The 21,218-nt window shown below is 47.5% G+C and overlaps 1 pseudogene; it reads left to right on the forward strand.

Annotated features, from left to right (window-relative positions):
• The first annotated feature begins 908 nt into the window (after positions 1–908).
• Positions 909–20,767, forward strand: LOC138378837 (melanoma-associated antigen 8-like; annotated as a pseudogene).
• The last annotated feature ends 451 nt before the right edge of the window (positions 20,768–21,218 follow it).

The raw sequence follows: 21,218 nt of genomic DNA on the forward strand, positions 1-21,218 counted from the left end.
CATCCTCCCTCTTCCAGATGTAAACAACAATCAAGAAGTTCAGGTAAACGTGGTGATGAGGTCAGGTAAACCTGACGATTCAGGTAGCCCTGGTGATAGAATCAGGGCCACCGATAGGCACTTTGCTTCACAGAGGTATTGGGCTCTTGAAGACACAGGATTTGAAGGTTCGAACATCTTAACAGCTCTCAGGAAGCAGCGAAATTGCAGGTGACAGAGAATCACCCCCGTTTCCTTGTTCTTAGCTACATCTCTTAATTTTAAATTCTCAGCTTTGTCTCAAATTCTTAAACTCTCACATTCTTAACCCACCAGCTAAATTTAAAACTGAGTTTGCAGAAGAACAGTGCCAAGCCCTTGGACCAAGCCTGGCTTAGCTGGTTGCTGGGACCGACCCTCCCTGCTACGCTGGTGAGTGAGCTCCCTGTGGAAGAAAACCAATCTGGGCTTGCTGTGACCCTTCCCGAGGAGAGGCCTTGAAATGACTCAAAGCTCCACCCGCTGGCAGGTGGCCCTGGGTACAGGCCACAGTCTGCGTCTTTTCCACATGCACAGCCCTCCCGCAACACAATCAGGTTCTTCGGCCTGAGGACATAGTACAGAGTACCGGGTTCAGGTTCACAGCATTTACACGGGGCAGAGCCTCAGAAACGGCCGAGGGAGGGAAGGCCTCGTATTGCCAGAGAGACACGCCGCAGACCAGGCCCTGGCAGTCAGGGCCAGTAGCTGCCTCACTGGGGCCCTGTGCCAACCCCAGAGCCTCTTCCCTCCTGGAGTGACCCTCCTCTGAGCTTACTCTCCTGGAGCACCACAACTGCCTCGGCACCTCTGGCCTCCTGATGGCGCTGGCGTTGGGTCATCGCAGGGAGAGGCACTCACTGACGGGGTTGAGAGGAGACCTGGGTGACATGCATTGCCAGGCTCGCAGGAAGGAAGCCCTGTGGACAGACCCCAGGGTAGCCACGTGCCAACCTCCACCTCCCCTGCCCCAGGTGAATGGGCAGAACCAGCGGGTACTTGGAACCAGCCAGTCACAAGTTCCTGAATCCCCTGAGCCCGCCTTCGGGATTATGCCCCAAAGTAGGCTCTTCAGACCACTGGGGAAGAAAGCACTTGGGCAGTGGGGGTGCAGCCTTTCGTTTTCCTGCCTGCCCTGTGACTCAGGCATCTACCAGGGTGCTCCAGGCAGCCCGTGAGGGCTTGCTGACCGAGGCCCAAAGCCCTACACTCTTACCCTCCCTGTTCGATGTCAGTGACTCCACCTCCCTGCTTGAGTGAGGGTGAGGCCCACAGGCGAGGCGGCGGGGAACCGGAGAGACCGGTGGTAAGTACTTAGCCAGAGGATAGAGGCAGGAAGCGAAGCTGGAGGTGTGCCACCCCTGGATCAGTGCGAGAAGTTGGCCCTGAGGTGTTCAGCCCATGCTCTGGTCGACAGAAGCCCCTCCTAGCTAGAGAAAGGAGGGCTTCTGTCCAGCATATCCGAGTTAGCCGGCTCGCGTTTCCAGCACTCTTGGCTCCGCAGTAGGGAGGTGAGACAGGGCACCTCACAGGCATTTGGGGGAAGGCAGAAATGAATATTCCCCGGATGGCCAGCACCTAAGCCTGTAAGGGCACAACCTTTTCACATGGACCTTTCTCACCGGTCCTTTTCCAATATGGGTCCCACATCTTCTTGCTGTCATGCGTAGACACTATGTGGAGCCCTTACTCTCTCCATCATGGCCTGGGACTTTCAGGACACAGGCACGGTGCGTCCTGGGTGATGACGGCTCGCAGATCCCCCCCGTGGCCACTGCGACGTGAGTGTGGAGGCCGAAGATCAGCCCGGGTGCAGGACCCCTCTATCAGTTGCTGCCATGCTAGCCTCGGGGGCTGCCTGGTTTCATACCCACATTCAGAAATGCCATGAGGACGCAGCACGACATCGCACATAGACGTCACTAAATGACAGCTGCCCCTTATTCTGGAAAGGTGCTGCGTCCCAGCTGCCTGCCAGGTGAGGACAGGGAGCAGTGGAATCACCGCACCAGGGAGCCTGGGAGTGCACGGGAGGAGAAAGTGTGCACCAACAGCGGATCACAGGCTGCAGAGGGCCTGTGGAGGGGGCAGGGGAGGAACCCCTCGGCTGTCAGGGAGAGAGGGTGATGCAGATGGGCCCACTCACAAATCTCCACAAGAATGGGGTGGGTAGAGGTGGGTGAGTGGAGCGCAGGTGCAAGCAAGGCTACATCTACCAGCCAGGGAGCCCCACTCTGTCCCCTGATGGCGGGGGTCACATCTGCCTCACCTGTTGGTCCAGATCCAATAGCTGGTGGGGGTCAAGGGGATCTCTCGGGAGCCACTGACAGATGGATGAAGCAAAAACTGACAGAATTGAAGGAGACAATCCCACAATACCCCCTGCTGTGGACTGCATTTTGTCTCCTCCCCCTCCCCCCCCCCCCATGCATATGCTGAAGTCCTAACCCCTAGTGAGACTATATTTGGAATTGGAGCCATTAGGGAGTTAAGGAAGGTGAAATGAAGTCATAAGGGTGGAGTGCCATTCCCGCAGGACTGGGGTCCTTAATAAGAAGAGGAGACACACCAGATACCTCTCTTTTCCTGCCCTCTCACAGACAAGAGGCCACGTGAGAAGACACAGTGAGAAGGTAGCTGTCAGCAAAACAGGAAGAGCGGCCTTATCAGAAACTGAATCGCCTGGTTCTATCGGCCTCCAGAACCCTGAGAAGGTCAGTTTCTGTTGTTTAAGCTACCCAGTCTGTGGTCCTTTGTTAGGGCAGCCCTAGCACACAGATTCACCTCGTTTTCAGTACTGGACAGAACAAGAGACAGAAGATCAGTACAGGAATAGAAGACTCGAACAACACAATAAAATAACTCGGTCTAACAGACATCTAAACAGCACTCCACCCAACAACAGCAGAATCAATGCTCTTCTCAAGCGTACATGCAACTTTCTCCAGGATATGTTTCTTTCTCCATATGTTACACCGTACAACACCTCTCAACAAACTTTAAAGGATTCAAAAGCATTGAACTCATACAACGTGTGCTCTCTGACCAAAACGGAGTGAAATTGGAAACCAATCACAGAAGGCAACGTGGGGAATTTGCAAAAATACAGAAATCATGCAATACATTCCTCAATAATTGAATTAGTTTGCCAGGGCTGCCACAGAAAATGCCTTCAACATCAGAAACTTATTTTCTCACACTTGTGGAGGCGGGCACCCTTAAGACTGAGGTGCCAGTAGGGCTGCTTTCTCCTGAGGCCTCTCTCCTTGGCTTGCAGGGGGCTGTCCCCTTGCTGCCTCTTCTCACACTGGTCGTCCCTCTGTGAATACGCACCCGTGCTGTCTCTTTTTATGTGTCCTAAGCTCCTGTGTTGATGAGGACACCAGTCAGATTGGATTGAGGCCCTCATTTAAACTTCATTACGTCTTCAAAGGCCCTCTCTCCAAATACACTCACATCCTGAGGTACTGGGCACCTGCAGTTCAGTGTATAACAACAACCAACGGGTCAGAGGAGTGAGCACAACAGAAACTAGAAAATTCTTTGAAATGAACACAAACAAAAATGCAACATAACAACCGTTACTGGATGAGGCAGCAGCAGCACTGAGAAATAGGGAGCTGTACCCACCTACCAAAAAGCAGAAAGCTCTCCAATCAATAACCTAGTGTTAAACATTTAAAAACTAGAAAGAACAAACCAATGCAAAACAAGCACAAAGAAGGAAATAAAAGAGAAGGAATAAATGAAATAGAACAAAATACGATAGAGGAAATGGATGCGACCAAAATTTGTTCTTGGAAAAGGTCAATGACATGGACCTATTTTAGCTGGACTGACCAAGAAAAAAGAAAGGAGACGAAGATTCAGGTCGTCTCTCTGGAGGGGCTACATACCGTACCATTCCAGTTCTAAGACAGTCAGCAGAAGGCAGAAGTATAGAGATAATAAAAGGATCAGTGATTGACAGGGCTTCATGGGGAAGGAAAGAAGGGTTGGATAGGTGAAGGCAGGCGATTTTTTAGGTCAGTGAAAGGATTCTGAACGACACTGTAATTGTGGATACCTGATATTACGCATTTGTCAAAGCCCATTGAACTTTACAGCACAAAGGGTGAACCTTAATGCATGCACATTTAAAACACACATTAAAAAAAATCATGCAGAGTTCGGGCACAGAGGCTCACACTTGTAATCCTAGCACTCGGGGAGGCCAAGGCAGGAGGATTGCTTGAACTCAGAAGTTTGAGACCAGCATGAGCAAGAGTGAGAACCTATCTCTACTAAAAATGAAAAAATTAGCTACTGCACACCTACACTCCCAGCTACTCAGGAGGCTGAGGCAGGAGGATCACGGGAGCCCAGGAGTTTGAGGTTTCAGTGAGCTATGATGATGCCACTGCATTCTCACTGGGGTGACAGTGTGAGATTCGGTCTCAAAAATAAAATCATGCAGGAATTCAGAGGAATGCCAGGGAGAAATGCAGCCTGCCAGAGGAATCTAAGTGCACGACAAATGTATGAAACAACCTCAGTGGAGGGGATGGGGGAAAAGGTGCTGACCTAAGTAGCTTGGGAAGTGAGTAGAGTCTGTAAGACTAAAGGCACAGGGAACTACACAGCCATCGCATTCTCGCTCAAAAAGCTGCTGACCGTGAGGGCAACAGTTCTGCCACGATGTTAACGACGACCAAGTCAACAATTCTGATACTGCTATTCAGGTATACCTGAAGTGAAAAAGTGTGAAAATGGACAGTGGTTGCTGGGAGGCAGCTTTCTCAGTGTGGAAGTGGGAATTTACTTACAGGCAAGGAGAGGAGGCACATGTAATGAGGACGTTCTTCAGTACAAACTCATGTTTAGCCTAATGTAGACAGGGGTGGTTACACATACAAATATTTATAAATGTGTGCTGTACACAGGGGGTAGTACAAGGACATATATTTCTTTTTCTATCAGCTGAGAGGGTCTAGGAGCAATGACACCCTAGTAGCAATGAGCACCCCTGGCACCCAGATCCTGGTTTCTAAAAACATTCTGCAGTAAAAGGAACCAGGAATCCAAAAACAAATAGATGATTGTAGGACTGGGGCAGAAAATATACGATATGAGCCTGGAACACCTTGTAATTCCGAAAAGTAAGGAGGGAGTAAGACACAAGCGCGCCCACACACACACACACACTTCAAGGGTATGTCAAAGAGACACAGGAGCTCACAGAGAGGATGCCCCAATGGCCAAAGTTGAAACAATTAGAGCAAGAAGTTAAATAAAACAGTATTGGCTCATAATCAAAAGTATTAAACAAATATCCTTGATTCCAAACTGAGAGTACTGGTTAAATAAGTAAATGGGAATGGACAATCTTAACTTGCACAAGAATTCAAACTAATTTAAGTGGATACTCCTCCCTCAAGAAGGTGAGGCTCAACTCACCACTCCTTCGGTGTGGTCTGAGCACAGTGACATCCTTCCTCAAGTACAGTGTGGAAAGGGGAACTCCAAGGGTGGATTTACAGTGTAGAAACCGGACGGACACTACCTCAGCCAGATGATCGAGGTCAACATCAATAGTGATAAGTCAAGTACATAATAGGTTCCCTTGATATGACCTGATGAGAAGGGCACATCACTTCCGTGGTCTTCCTCCCCCAAACCCACAATAACCTGAGTCTAATCAGGAGAAAAGCATCAGACAGAGCCCAGCTGAGGGGCATCCTACAATATACCTGACCAGTACTCCTCAAAACCATCAAGGTCATCAAAACAAGGAACTTCTGAGAAACTGTCACAGCCGAGAGGAGCCTAAGAAGACATGGCAACTGAATGGACTGTGGTATCCTGCCTGGGATCCTGGCACAGCAGAAAAGGGCATTAGACATTAAAAACAGGCAATCTGAATAAACTGTGAACTTCAGTTAATAATTTTCAATATTAGCTCATTAATTGTAACATACATACCATACTGAAGTTCCATATTAATAACGGGGAACTGGGTGTGGGGTACACGGACACTATCTGTGCCAGCTTGGTAGTTTTCCTATAAATCTAAAACCGCTCAAAATAAAGTCTGTGGAAATTCATAAAAACTGAAGGGATGTAAGAAAACTTTGAAGGGTCATGAATAACTTTAAAAAGGACAAAAATGGAAACCAAACACAAGCACAGAGCACTAGGCAATGTGAAGCCAACATTCCTAAACCATCCTCAACTCTGTCCTGCCCCACTCAACCTCCAAATCCAGCCTCTTGCTCTGGCCAGTGCCTCTGGAGTCCATCCCCCTTCCCACTACAACAGGACTCTGTTTCCCGAGTAAAGGCTATGCACAGAGGCCGGGGCTCATTTCCCTCTCTTCACAGACAGGCAGTGTTTCTGTAGCTGGCTCCACAGGAATCTCAGCCCCTGGGCCTCTACCCTGCTGGAGCCACAGCCAACGCCCCCAGCACCCACACAGACTGCAGTAGCCTTGGGGGCCAGTTGGAGAAAGTGAGAGTCTCCCAGAGGATGGGCATTAGGGCAGGCTGCTTCCTACTGAGAGGAGAGTGTAGCACACCAGAGGGCCGCACAGGACAATGGGGACCAGGGCACCAGCTCTCCACCATTTGGGGCATTGTCCTCTTCACCTCCCCCACAGTTATGGCTGTTTCCATCTGCTATGGGCGAGGGGTCCACAGGGGACGACTAAGCCAGGGCGCTTGTGAGCAGCTGCCTCACCTTCGACAGAGGGCCCATCACACCCAGGATTCTACAGAGCTTGGAGCTCACTCCTTTCCTACTAAAAAGCAATAGCACATGCTCTAGTATGTCCCAAGACAAAAGCTACCCCCTCCACAGAGGGAGGGTGGGGCTAGGAGCCCTCCCCCTGAGCTGCCTGTCTCTTTTGGGAGGAGCCCACCATCTCTGGAGGCAAGATGCTGGCACAAGCACATGTTCACCTCTGCTGCAGCATTTTAGCCACAGCCCACAGCCACTCTGGGGGCCCTTGACACAAAGACACAGCGGGTTGAGCTGGCTCTACCATCTCTGCTTCAGCTGGGTCAGGGTGGTAGCTGGGACTCTGGGCACTTCTGTGCACTGGAGGACAATGACTTCTTCCACTGCTGAGATAATAAGGTATCAGCAGCTTGTGCCTCCCACAGCTACCTGCTACTACCAATCTCATAAAGAGGGGCCCGTCCCTTCTGTCACAGGCTCACAGTGCATCCATCCTTCCCACCCTTCTGCCTGAGCATGTTTCTGCAGCAGGAGATCACCTCACCCATCACTATCACAACGAGCACCTGAATTCAGGGATGCTTGAGGGCAAGTTTGGTAGCCTGGGGTCAATCTGGTCCCCCGTCAAGAATGTCATCCAGGTGCCTGGGAACTGGAGATTACCTAACCTAGTCCACTACCGCTGGTACCAGTCCATTCTCCTAGAGGTCTAAAGTCCAACTGACCCAAATTGCCAGCAACACCACAGTGGGTACCTATCTGCAGGAGCTGACAGGTAGTGTACCTGTCCCCTCCTATACTGAGCAGCAAACAGCCTTCCCAGCAGAGGAGAACAGGGGAATCCCAAAGCTATTTGTTTTCAGCTGAGGAAAGTGATTCCAGATGAGAAGGAACCAGCATAAGAACTCTGGCAGTATGAAAAAGCAGGCTCTTTTGACACCCCCAAAGGATTACACTAGCTTTGCAGGAATGGATTCTAACCAAAAGGAAATTTTGGGAATGTCACATACGGAATTCAAAATATGGATTGCAAGCAAGGTCATTGGGATCGATGAGAAAGTTGAAGACCAACACAAAGATACCACAACCAACACAAAAAATCCAGGATGCAAATGAAAAATTCATTAATGAGATATATATATTTTTTCAGAATAACAGAATAACTTTTTTTGCTTTGCGTCGATGCCCAGTAATAGGATTGCTGGGTCATATACTAGTTCTACTTTTAGCTGTTTGAGGTATCTCCATATTACTTTAGATATCTGCACTCAATTCACAATTGCAAAGATGTGGAAACAACCCAAGTGCCCATCAATACATGAGTTGATTAATAAAATGTGGTGCATGTAGACCATGGAGTTCTACTCAGCCACTAAAAATTATGGTGTCCTGGATAGAGCTGGAAACCTTTCTATTAAATGAAGTATCACAAGAATGGAAAAACAAGCACCAATGTACTCACCATCAAACTGGTATTAATTGATCAATACTTATGTGTACATATGTTAGTAACCTTCATCGGGTGTTGGGCAGGTGGGAGGGGGTGGGGTTGGGGTATATTCACACCTAATGGGCGCGGTGCACACCTTCTCTGGGATCGACATGCTTGAAGATCTGACTCGGGTGGGACAAAGGCAATATATGTAACCTAAACATTTGTAACCCTGTAATATGCTGATATAAAAAAATAACAGAATATCTGGAAATGAAAGACTCATTTAGGGGATTTGAAAATGTAGTGGAAATTCTTAACAATAGAGTAGAGAAAGCAGAAGAAAGCATTTTCAAAGTTTGAACACAAGGCTTTTGAATTAACGCAGTCAGTCCAAAATAAAAAAGAATCAAGAGAAATGAAAAGAAAGTCACCGAGAAATATGGGATTATGTAAAATTCACAACCATGAAAATCTTAGGTATCCCTAAGAGAGAAGAAGAAAAAGCAAAAAGCATGAAAAACCTATTTGAGGGAATAATGGAGGAAAACTTCCCTGGACTTGCTAGAGATTTAGACATCTAGATATCAGAAGATCAGTGGACTCCTGGAAGATTCCCTGCAAATAGGACATAACCAAGACACATCAACATCAGTCTGGCCAAAGTCAAAATGAAAGAGAAAATCCTAAAAGCTGCAAGATGAAAGCGTCAGCTAATTTACAAAGGAAACCCCATCAGACTAACCTCAGACTTCTCAGGAGAAGTCTTACAAGCCAGAAGAGATTGGGGTCCCATCTTTAATATTCTTAAGCAGACTGTCAGCCAAGAATTTTGTATCTGGAAAAAATAAGTTTCATAAATGAAGGAGAAATAAACTCTCTCCTACTCTAGCAAACACTCAGGGAATTTGTCACCATTAAAACCTCCTATAAGAAATGCTCAAAAGTGCTTTAAAGAACAAAAAGAACAGTCAATACTCACCTGTGCAAAAACACTCTAAAAACTCACAGCTCTTATAAAACAGTAACACAAGGGAGAATGCAAAACAACTAGGTAACAATCAACATGATGACTGGAACAGTATCTAACATATCAATATTAGCATCGAATGTAAAGCATCCAAATGCTCCACTTAAAAGATCCCGAATGATGGAAGGATTTAAAAAAAAAATAAAAACCAAATCTCTGCTGTCTCCAAGAAGCCCAGTTAACTCATAAATTAGCCACAGATTCAAGGTAACAGAGTAGAAAAAAGTATTCCACACAAATGGAAACCAGAAGTGAGCAGGAGCAGTTATTTTAGTATTAAACAAAATAGACTTTAAATAAACTGCAGTAAAAAAAGCAAAGACAGTCATTACACAATGATAAAGGAATCAACTCAACAAGATTATGTAACAATCCTAAATATATACATACCTAACACTGGAGCTATTAGATTCATAAAACCAATACTACTCGACCTAAGAAAGGAAATAAACAGCAAGTTAATAATAGTGGGGGACTTCAACATGTCACTAACAAAACTAGACAAATCATTGAGGCAGAAAATCAACAAAGAAACACCGGACTTAAATGGGACTCTAGAATAAATGGACCTAAAAGACATTTACAGAATATTATACCTCCAAACTCCAGAATATATATTCCTCTCATCTGTACATGTAACATTTTCAAAGATAGACCATGTATGTTAGGCCACAGCAAACTTAAAAAAAATCAAAATTATACCATATATCTTGTCAGACCACACTGGAATAGAAACCAGGAATCAATCTCAAGAAATCTCAAAAGTACACAAATATGTGGAAATTGAACAACCTGCTCCTGAATGAGCTTTGCATTGATGATGACATCAAGGTGGAAATTTAACAACAACAACAACAAAAAAAAGAATTGAATTGAATGACAATGGCAACATGAGCTGCCAGAATCTCTGGGATACAGAAAAAGCAGTGCTAAAAGGGAAGTTCACAACACTAACTGGCTACATAAAAAAAAAAAAAAAAACGGAAAGATCACAAATTAAGAAATTAATGTCACACCACAGGGAACTCGAAAAATAAACTCCAAGCTAGGAGAAGGTAAGGAATAAGAAAGATTAGAGCAGAACTAGATAAAATTCAAACCAAAAAAAATAATACAATGGATCAATGTAACAAAAAGTTGGTTCTTTAAGAAGATAAACCAAATTCACAGTCCACTGGCTAGACTAAGAAGAGAATAGAGAGGAGTGAAATAAGATCAATCAGAAATGAAAAAAAGAGACATCACAACTGATAGCACAGAAATACAAGAAAATCTGCGACTACTCCAAACAACTATATACACAAAAACTAGAAAACCTCATGAAAATGAGTAAGTTTTGGGAAACATACAATGTCATAAGCTTTAATCAGGAAGAAATAAAAATCCTGAACAGACCAATAATGAGTACAAAGATTGGATCAATAATAGAACATCTCCCCAAAACAACAACAACAAAAAGCCCAGGATCAAATGTATTCAAAGCTCAATTCCACCAGACCTAAAAAGATGAACTGGTACCAATCCTACAGGAAGTGTTCCATAATGTAGATAAGGAGGGACTGCTCCCTAACTCATTCTACAAAGTTAGTATCACACTGATACCTAAACTAGGAAAGGACACAACAAAAAAAGAAAACTACAGACCAATGTCCTTCATGAACATAGATGCAAAAATCATCAAGAAAATACTGGCAAACAGAGACCAACAGCACATCAAAAAATAATAATAATAATAATAATTCACCATGATCAGGTCATCCCAAGGATGCAAGCATGGTTCAATATACTGAAATCAAAAAATGTGACTTACCACATAAACAGAATTAAAAACAAAACCCTCATGATCATCTCAATAGATGCAGAAAAAGCATTTGATAAAATCCAGCACCACTTCATGATAAAAGACCTTAAGAAACAAGGAATAGAAGGAATATACCTAAAAGTGATAAAAAGCCATATATGACAAACCCACAGCCAACATCATTCTGAATGGGGTAAAGTTGAAAACATTGCCCCTAAGAACAGGGAGAAGACATGCATGCCCATTGTCACTACTTCTATTCAACATAGTTCTGGAAGTCCTGCCCAGAGCAAGCAGGAAAGGGAAAGAAAGAAAAGGCATCCAAGTCAGAAAACAGGAGGCCAAATTCTTCCTGTTTGCTGATAGATGATCTGGAAAACCCTAAAGGGTCCTCTAAAATACTCCTATAATTGATAAATTCAGTAAAGTCTCAGGTTACAAAATTAATGTACAAAAGTGAGTAATATTTCTATACAGTAATAACAGCTAAGCTCAGGATCAAATCAAGACCTTGGTATCATTTACAATAGCTCCAAAGAAAATAAATAGCCAGGAATATACTTAAGGAAGGAGATGAGAGATCTCTACAAAGCAGAATCCTACAAAACACTGCTGAAAAAAATCACTGATGACACAAAAATACGGAGAAACTTGCCAGGCTCCTGCATTGGAAGAAGAAATATTTTTAAAATGTCAGTTCTGCTCAAAGTGATTTACAGATTCAATGTAATTCCCATCAAAATACCAATACCATTTTACACCAAATTGGAAAAGCAATCATAAATTTCATATGGAATCCAGAAAGAGCCCAAACAGCCAAAGAAATCTTATGCAAAAAAAAAAAAAACCTTGAGTCATAGCATACTCAACTTCAAAGTATACTACAACACTATAGTAATCAAAACAGCATGTTATGCTACCAGCCAGGTTGGATGTTACAAAAAAAATTAAAAATAAAATTAAAAAACAGCATGGTACTGGTATAAAATAGACACATAGATCTACGGAACACAATACAGAACCCAGAAATAAAACCATACATGTACAACCAGGTGACCTTTGACAAAGCAGACAAAAACAAACTGGGGAAAGGGCACTCCATTCAATAAATGGTGCTGGGAAAATTGCCACAGGCAATCTGCCACATCCAGCAGAATGAAACTGGATTCCTAACTCTCACCATACACACAAATTAAATCAAGATGGATTAAAAACTTAAATGGAAGACCTGATACCATAAAAATTCTAGAAGAAAACTTAGAAATAACTTTTCTGGACAATGGCCTAGGCAAAGAATTTGTGACTAAGATCCCAAAAGCAAATACCACAAAACCAAGAATAAATAAATGGGACTTAAGCTAAAAAGCTTCTGCACAGCAAAGAAATAAGCAATATAGTAAATAGACAACCTACACAAAGCGAAAAAATAGTTGCAAACTCTGTATCTGACAAAAGACTAATATCCAGAATTGACAAGGAACTCGAATAAATCAGCAAGAGAAAAACAAATAGCCCTGTTAAAAAGTGGGCGAAAGACATGAAAAAACATTCTTCAAAAGAAGAGAAGCTAGTGGCCAAGAAACATGAAAAAATATTCAACATCACTAATCATCAGGGAAATGCAAATTAAAACCACAATGAGATACCACTTTACCCTGTCAGAATGGCCATTATTAAAAAGTCAAAAAAACAAACAAAACAAAACAAAACAAAAAAACAGATGTTGGCATGGATGTGGTGAAAAGGGAATGCTTATATACTCTTGGTGGGAATGTAAATTAGTACAAACTCTATGGTAAACAATAGGGAGATTCCTCAATGAACTAACAGTTGACTTAACATTCGATCCAACAATCTCACTATTGTGTATGTACCCAAAGGCAAATAAGTCATTTTATCAAAAATACACATCCATGCATGTGTTTATCAGAGCACAATTCACAAATGTAAAGGTATGGGATCAATGGAATCAACCTAAGTGCCCATCAACTGAGGCATGGATAAAGACAATGTGAGATTACACAGACACACACACACACACACACACACACATATACACATTCACACACCAAAGAATACCACTCAGCCATAAAAAAAGAATGAAATAATGTGTTTTGCGGCACAGCAACTAGAATGGAACTGGAATCCATTGTCCTACGTGATGTATTCCAGTAGTGCAAAAACAAATAACACATGTACTCATTTACAAATGGGAGCTAAGCAATGGGTATACATGGTCATGCAGAGTGGTATAATAGACTTTGGAGACTCAAAAGGGGACAGGGGTGAATTACCAATTGGGTACAATTTATACACTTCAGGTGATGGGTCCACTAAATCCCTGACTTCACCACTATACAATTCACCCATATATCAAAAAAAAAAAAAAACCAAAAAACTTTTACCCTCTAAATCTATTGAAATAAAAAATAAAATTTCACTTTTCGAAAAGGAATAAAAAAGAAAGTACACAATCATAACATATGTATTTTTGCAAGCATAAACACTTAGATACTACCAGCAGTCGCAGGTTTGTAACAGTTATGAGCAGATGAACTGGAATTATAAAGAAATAGGTCAGAGCCTGGTGGGACCCGAGGCCCTCTCAGGTCCAGAGAGGGCGCCCCCCCCCCCCCCCCCCGCTCTGCCAGGCATGAGTGGCAGCACCCTGAGGGAGACTGAGGCCTCCCACCACCAATCGCCTTCCACCGCTGCTGTCAGCCCTCGGAAGCCCCTGTGTGGGGGGGCCGGGTGTGACGTCCACCGACTTGCGCCTGGGGGGCTGACACAGGCGAGGCCGTTGGTCTGAGGTCCGTTCTTCACGTCGGTGGAGGGGAGAGGGCCCAGGCTCCGTTAGGAGTCAAGGTGAGACGGGAGGGAGGACTGACGGGGCTCCCACCCAAGGTAGAGGGTCCCCAAATAATCCAGCTCCACCCCTATTGTCAGCCGTGGACCACCGCAGGACAGATGTGTCAGGTTGAGCCCCTCCCCCAACTTCTTCCTCAGGAGACTCTGGGAGACAAAGCGTGGTGTGACCCGGCAAATAAGGCCCATGGGGGGGGGGGGGGAGCGGGAACCAGGCTGTGCCACATCCCGATAGGGGGCCCCACAGTCTATCCTTGTCCCTACTGTCAGCCCTGGGAAACCACTGTGTGGGGAGGGCCGGATGTGACGTCCGCCGCCTTGCGTCTGGGGGGCTGACAGACGTGAGGGCCTTGGTCTGAGGTCCGCACTTAAGATCGGCGGAGACGGCCCAGGCTCTGTTAGGAGTGAGGTGAGACGCTGACGGAGGATTGAGGGCCCCATAGAATGCCCCCTGCCCCTCCTGTGACCCTGGGAGGCCCCAGAACAAATTTCACCATGAGATGCCTCCCGAATTCAGCCTCGGGAATCTGAGGGGTGAGGACGCCAGTCAACAGGTGGTGGGGGCCCAGGCCCTGCCGGGGTCAAGGGGAAGACACAGAGGGAGGGTGGTGTGTACCTTACACTCCAGTAGAGAGTGGGACCTGGCCCTGTGCGGGGCGGCCAGATGTGGTGGGCGTTTGCTTCTTTCTTTGGGGTCGCACGGAGGGGAGGGCCTTGGTCCGAGGGGAGTTGTGACATCAACAGAGGGAGGATTCTAGGATCTGCCAGGAATCACGGGAAGAACATTGGTGAGGATTAAAGGCATGAGTTACCCCCACATCCCCTAGAAGGGCCCCCCCCCCCCGCCCCCCACACAGAGCCTGCCTTCCCTGTTTTCTGCCCAGGGAGGCCCCGTACAGGGGTGGCATGGGGCGTTGCTCTTTTCTACCACGTGGTTGGGGGTGGGCGGTCTCAGGGAGGTGAGCGCCTTGGTCCGAGGCGTGAGGCCAGCCAGCAGAGGGAGGAGTCCCAGGATCTGCCAGGCCCGAGGTGTGCACCCTGGTGAAGACTGAAGGTACCCCCACCCCAGGACACAGATGGGACCCCACAGAAATCCGCCCCTACTCTGTTGAGAGCCCCGAAAACCTGTGTGGGGTTGTCAGGCTGAGGTCCCCTCTCTCATATGTGGATCACTGGTCTCAGGGAGGTGAAGGCCATCGTCTGAGGGGGCTGCACTCAGTTCAGCAGAGGCAGGATCCAAGGCCCTGCCAGGAGTCAGGGTCAGGACGGAGGGGACCTTACTCACCCAACACACAAGACCCAGCCCTGCCCTGCCCCACCTGTCAGCCTGAGAAAGACACAGAAAACAGTGGGTGGGTGGCCTCCCTTCGCTTCCTCTTCCGGTGTGTGGTGGGGACAGGGCCTTGGTTTAAGGAGGTGGCCTCAGGTCCACCCTCCCTCCCAGGCCTTGCCAGGCATCAAGGTGGGACCGAACAAGGACCCCCAGGACAGATGGACCCCACTGAATCTTACTGTCCTCTCTGGGAGGCCCCGGGCAGATGTGGCCAGATGTGGGGCCCACACACTGCCTTCTGCTCTGTATGAGGAATGTGAGCTCTTATTCTGAGAGCTTTTCAGGACAGCACAGGGTCTGGTCTAGGGCCCTCCAGGGGGAAGGTGAGGGCCCTGAGTGAGCGCAGTAGAGACCATCCACCTGATGCCAGAGGGAACACCACAGTGCCCGGCCCCACCCACGCCCTGTCAGCCCTAGAGCCTTGCACTCTGCTGGCCTGCTGCTTCCTCCTTCAGGTGCTGGGGGACAGGCCCACCAGGAGGAGAGGAGCCCTGGGAGGCCCCAGAGCATCCCCTAAGGAGAAAGCCTATAGGTTGGTCTTTGTCAGAGCCCCCAGGGTGTGGTTCTCACTGACGCCACTTACAGGGTCCCTCTCTCCCCAGGCGTGTGGGTCTCCATTGCCCAGCTCCTGCCCACATTCCTGCTTGCTTCCCATCCAGAGCCATCATGCCTCGCCGCCATCGTCACCATCATAGTATTCAGCACCACAGGCTTCAGCAACGCTTTTGGGCACAAAGAGAGGCACAGGGCCTGGTGGGTGCCCAGGCTCCCAGGGCTCAGGAGGAGGGGGCAGCTGCCGCAACACCGAGTCCTCCCCAGACTCCTCAGGGAGCCTCCTCCTCTCCCACTGGCCTGGCCGACAATCCAGGGCACCGCTACAATGAAGACTCCATCAGCCAAGAAGAGGAGGGGCCAAGAACCTCGCAGGACCCGGCAGACCCAGCGTCTGTGCTGAAAGAGGCACTAGATGACAAGATGTCTGATTTGATTTCTTTCCTGCTCCTCAAGTATCGAATGAAGGAGCCGACCACCAAGGAAGAAATGCTGGATGTAGTCATCAAAGATTACCAAGATCACTTCGCTGAGATCTTCAGAGAAGCCTCCGAGTGCATGCAGCTGGTCTTTGGAGTCGACATGAAGGAAGTTGACCCTCCCGGCCACTCCTACATCCTCGTCACCTCCGTGGGCCTCACCTACAAAGAGGAGCTGAATGATGACCACCGCTTTCCCAAGGCTGGCCTCCTGATCATCGTCCTGGGCTTGATCTACTTGGAAAGCGACTGCGCCCAGGAGGAGGTCATCTGGGATGCACTGGGTGGGATGGGGGTGCATGCTGGGAGTGAGCATTTCATCTACGGGGAGCCCCGGAAGCTCATCACCCGGGATTGGGTGCAGGAAGGGTACCTGGAGTACCGGTAGGTGCCAGACAGTGATCCTGCATGTTATGAGTTCCTGTGGGGTCCGAGAGCCCATGCCGAAATAAGCAAGTTGAAAGTCCTGGAGTATGTGGCCAAGGTCATTGGGTGCGATCCCAGATCCTTCCCACTCCTGTATGAAGAAGCTTTGAGAGATGAGGAAGAGGGGGCGTGAGCAGGAGTTGCAGTGAGGGCCGATGGGGGGGGCAGGGCCTGTGCACATCCAGGTCCCCTTCCAGCACCTCCTCCTGCCCCACGAGAAATAAGTCCTTTTTTACTCTATGTTTGAAGAGAGCAGTCAATGTTTTAAATAATGGAGGGTACCAGTAACTTGGGGAAATCACCAGTACATAACCTTTTTGTGTTCCTGTTACAACATTTGGGTGACTTAGAAATAGATCTTTGTTTTCCTTTTGGAATTTTACAAATTTTGTTCTGTTTCATAGAAGATTTAATTAGCTTCAGCATCTAAATTGGTGAATGATATTGAACAAACCTGTAATTTTGCTTATCAAAAGTAAGAGTTTGCTATTTTGTAAAACAACTGGGGAGACCTTCCATTTAATTTTGTTGCTTGCAACAGGGTGGAATTGGATTTTAATTCCCATGGGAATTTTCTTGGAAATGTGAAGGAATGTTGCATTTAAATATATGGAGTTGTGAAATAGAGAAATACAATTTAAAGACAGTTATTTCTTGGCATCTTATTCTGTTTCATGTGTTTTTCTATAAAATTAAAATATATTTGTGTATGTGACTTACCTTGGATTATTTGAGAATGTAGGGGAAGTTTTAATCTCAATATATAATATTCTGAAATTTTTTTTAAAAAATAGATAAATAAATAAGAGCCCCTGCTCACTGGCACATTTGTTCCCCAGATATTCATTGAGCATCTGCTCTTTGGAAGGCCCTGGGGTAACGGAGACACTAGGGTAAGCCAGACCCACCCCTGCCCATAGAATTAGAGAGTCTAGGTGCTGCAGTCCTATAATTAAGGTGGTGAGATGTCCTCCAAGTCCTAAAGAACAAGTGACGGAAGGGTTGAAGGGTGGTGCTTCTGCTGAGAGCAGTGGGGTGTGAGGACCCTGAGCCAGGGCGGTTTGGGGCTTGGGGAAACTGCAGTTCCTTCTGTGGGAGTTGGTTGTAATGAAGTTGGGTGGGGGCAGGGCCAGACTGTCAGACCATGTGACTGGTGACTTAGGGCTGAGAGCAAAGCCTGGAAGGGAGAACTGCCCTGAGCAGTTCCTTCTGGATGGTGAGCAAAGCAGAGAGGAATCTCCAGCTGGGGCAGGTGTGGAAGGTGTCCTGTGCTCTTGTCCCCCTGCAGCTGAGCACAGTGCAAGAGCCAGGTGATCGATAATCATCCTCTGCAGAGATTTCCTGAGAGATAAAGGGGAATCTCCCATGAAGTGAGGCTGGGAAGGGCACTGGCCAGGTATTCATCTGCCTGGCTGGGAGAACTACAGCTGACCCTATTAAAATGGCATTTTAATTAGGTTATTTCCATTGTAATTTGGCCAATTGTAAGCAAAGGCCTAGATTTTGGGTGGTGATGAAATGAATGAAAATAGCGGTTCGCTGGAAAAGCAGCTGGGAGGGAGGGAAAGAAATGGTCCTTGACTCAAATTCCAGGAGCTTTGAGCTGTATCCAGTTGGGGAGGACTCCCCCACACCCAAATTTTGATATATATCCTCTAGGAGGGTATACTCACTGAGTTTTATTTATGAAGCTTCCTTTTGGGCTGATTAACAATTCCATGTCCTGTTGAGCTGCATATTCTGTGATGTATCTAGAACAACAACAACAATGTCCCGGAGTGGTAGGGTCTGGAATCAAAGCAGCTAGTGACCCTGCCCAAATGGGAAATTAATGGGAGCTGGATTTGGGTGTTTACAGTATGCCTTTCATGGGATACTTCTTTTCCCTGGTGGATGGCCACATGCCTAGTTGTCTGACCCGTGACCAGGGGTTTCCTCACACAGGAAACTTGTTTATACTGGCAGACACCCCTGTGGCTCTTGTTTGACCTACGTCTAGTTTATGCCTGCCTGACCATCGTTCTGGCATCAGGAACCTGAACTTGTGTTCTCTGTGGTGTCCTGTCTAAAACTCAGCCTTGGGATAGCCCCTGGTTGTTCAGTTGGAAGGTGCAAGTTCAATCCACCACCACAACTAACTCCAAGATTTACTAGTTAGAGATCCTCAGCAGGGAGGGCACAATGAGTGCAGAGGGCTGTCTTCCATTCCCAGATCATGTGAGGCAAGAATAAATAGTCGGGCAGGGGGAAGCAACTAGCACCATAATATGGGGGAACAGGGTGTGGGTCACTTTAAGCTCACAGGCAAATGCCTGAGTGGTCAGTTTAAAGTAAAGAGTGCAAAAGGAACAGCAGGGAGCCCCGTCCCCTAGGTGCGAGAGATCCCTCCAGGTTATTTCTGGCCCCAGGAGCCACTCCAGTGGACCTGGAGAGCTGTGCTGGGCCAGCCCTGGGGAAGGAGCCTCGTGTGGTGACCTGGAACTTGAGGAGCTGGACCCTGACAAGCTGAGTGCCTCTGGGTAGGTAAGGGCATTCCCAGACAAGGGACAGCACGATCACTGTCACTGGCAGGGGAGTTCACAGCATACTCAGAGAATAGCACTGGGGGCTCCGGGGGACGAGGGGACCTGGCTCAGAGCAGATGCTGAGTGAAGGAGGCTGACAGGCGGCTGGCGTGGTGGACGCCTGAGACTGTAAGAGGAGTCCAGTGGCCGATGACGCTGGGAAGGGAAGGCCCTGGACATCTTCAGGAGTTGGTGCATAAGCAACTGACGAGTTCCCAGCCAGGGTTCAGAAAGTCCCCTCTGGGGTAGGATGAACCGGCTGCAGGGACACAGGCTGGATCCCAGAGGAGAGACCAGCATGGAGGAAGCTCCCCAGAAGCCAGGGAGACGGCAAGGGGGTAGGGCTAAGGTGGGGCGAAGGAGGGCGGCAGGCAAGGCCTACCCAGTGAGTCTTGCCCCGTGGCCAGCCCCAGGCCTCGGGCCTATAGCCACAAGCTTAGCACTGCTCCGGATCGCCACACTGCCACACAGAAGCTGCAGCGAGTCGAGACTGAAATCCTTTTCCCACGGGGCCACTGGTCCTCATTCCCCAGGCAGCTGTGTGCTCTGCTTGCTCGACTGACTACGGCGATTCCATTCACAAGGCGGTGATGCAGAGGGGTCATCTCTGGGGGGCCTTGGAGTGAGCACTGAAGAGAAAACCAATCATTTTTCTCAAAGGGGCTTGCATATGGTGGGTGCTTCACAAAGACTGCGTGAGTGGCAGCCGGAGGTCCCAGAGTTGAACTTCTGGGCCTGAGAGGGCTTAGCAGAGGGAGGCCGGCTTTCCCATAATGCCCTTCCTGAACTAGCCTCAAGTCAGCACTGTGAGTATTTTCTCTTCACGGGATAAGAGAAGCCTGATGTCTCTGACTCTTAATCCCTGTGGACATCTGTGACTCTGTAAACAGAGCAGAATGATAGCTAAAGGTCCTACAGAACTCATGGGACATAAGTGTGTCATAGCCAAATCAAGTAAGTAACGGCTCTTTGCTGGATGCCAGAGCTGTGGTTCTCCCAGTCATTTTCTTCACCACCATTCCCCTCCCACCCAATGGCCAGATCCCTTTATTGAAGTGATCAGCAGAGTTCACGGCTAACAAAGGCCACAATGAAAGATCATTGTCAGTCTTAAGAATCTGCTTAAGAAAAAAGATGTTGGTAGGTAAGTGAAAGATGCTGGCTGTTAACTGCCAACTCTCGGCGCCTCCTTTGGAGACGTCACCAGTGGCCTCCACTTTAATTCTTAGCCTCCAACTGCACATGCCTACAGGTTAAACTGAGTCCTTGAGTGGATGCTTTGTAAACCTGTTTAAAAGCTTGAGGACCATGAAGCAAGCCTGAACCCAGACACGGGGGCACGATTAAGGATCAGAGAGCCCTTAGACAGAAAGGCACCTTGGGAGAACCTCTTCCAAACCCTCTGCACTCAGGGCTGCCCCTCAGAGAGAGCAAAGGGCACAACTTAGTGGGGCGAGGACCCAGGATCCTTTCAGCCTGGGGCCTTTTCACTCTACCACTCTGTCTCCCTACACAGAGTGAGTATTCAGAACCTAGTTGTCTACAACGGCTAGAGAACATGTATCACCAAAAAGGGTGTGTATCCTCTCCTCTGTAGCTGAAGATGAATTTCATTTGGGTTCTCTCCCTCCTCCTGGCTCCCCCCACAGCCAGACTCTCATCTATTTTCAAATACATATCGAAGGGTATTTCTGTGTTGGATTACTTTAGTCACATCTAACTAAACAAGTAGCAACTTTCCTTAGGTTAGAGAGTGTGTAAAGCAGGCCTCAAAAATGAAGGGGGCCTTGGGCAAAGAGGGCAGTATCTATGGGGGAAGAAATAGAAACTAAAGGTAATCCCACTGTGATCTGCACAAGGATGAGATTTGGGGGCAAGCAAAGTTGAGGATGTGGCTATCCAATCACACAGCGGTGCTGTAACACTATGATCGAGGAATGAGAGGAGCACTCCCACTGTGCTCGGGCACAGCCTGCTCTGGGGACAGCTTGACCCAGTGGCAGT

Source organism: Eulemur rufifrons, chromosome 30 (genome assembly GCF_041146395.1).
Source record: "Eulemur rufifrons isolate Redbay chromosome 30, OSU_ERuf_1, whole genome shotgun sequence".
Classification (NCBI taxonomy): Eukaryota; Metazoa; Chordata; class Mammalia; order Primates; family Lemuridae; genus Eulemur; species Eulemur rufifrons.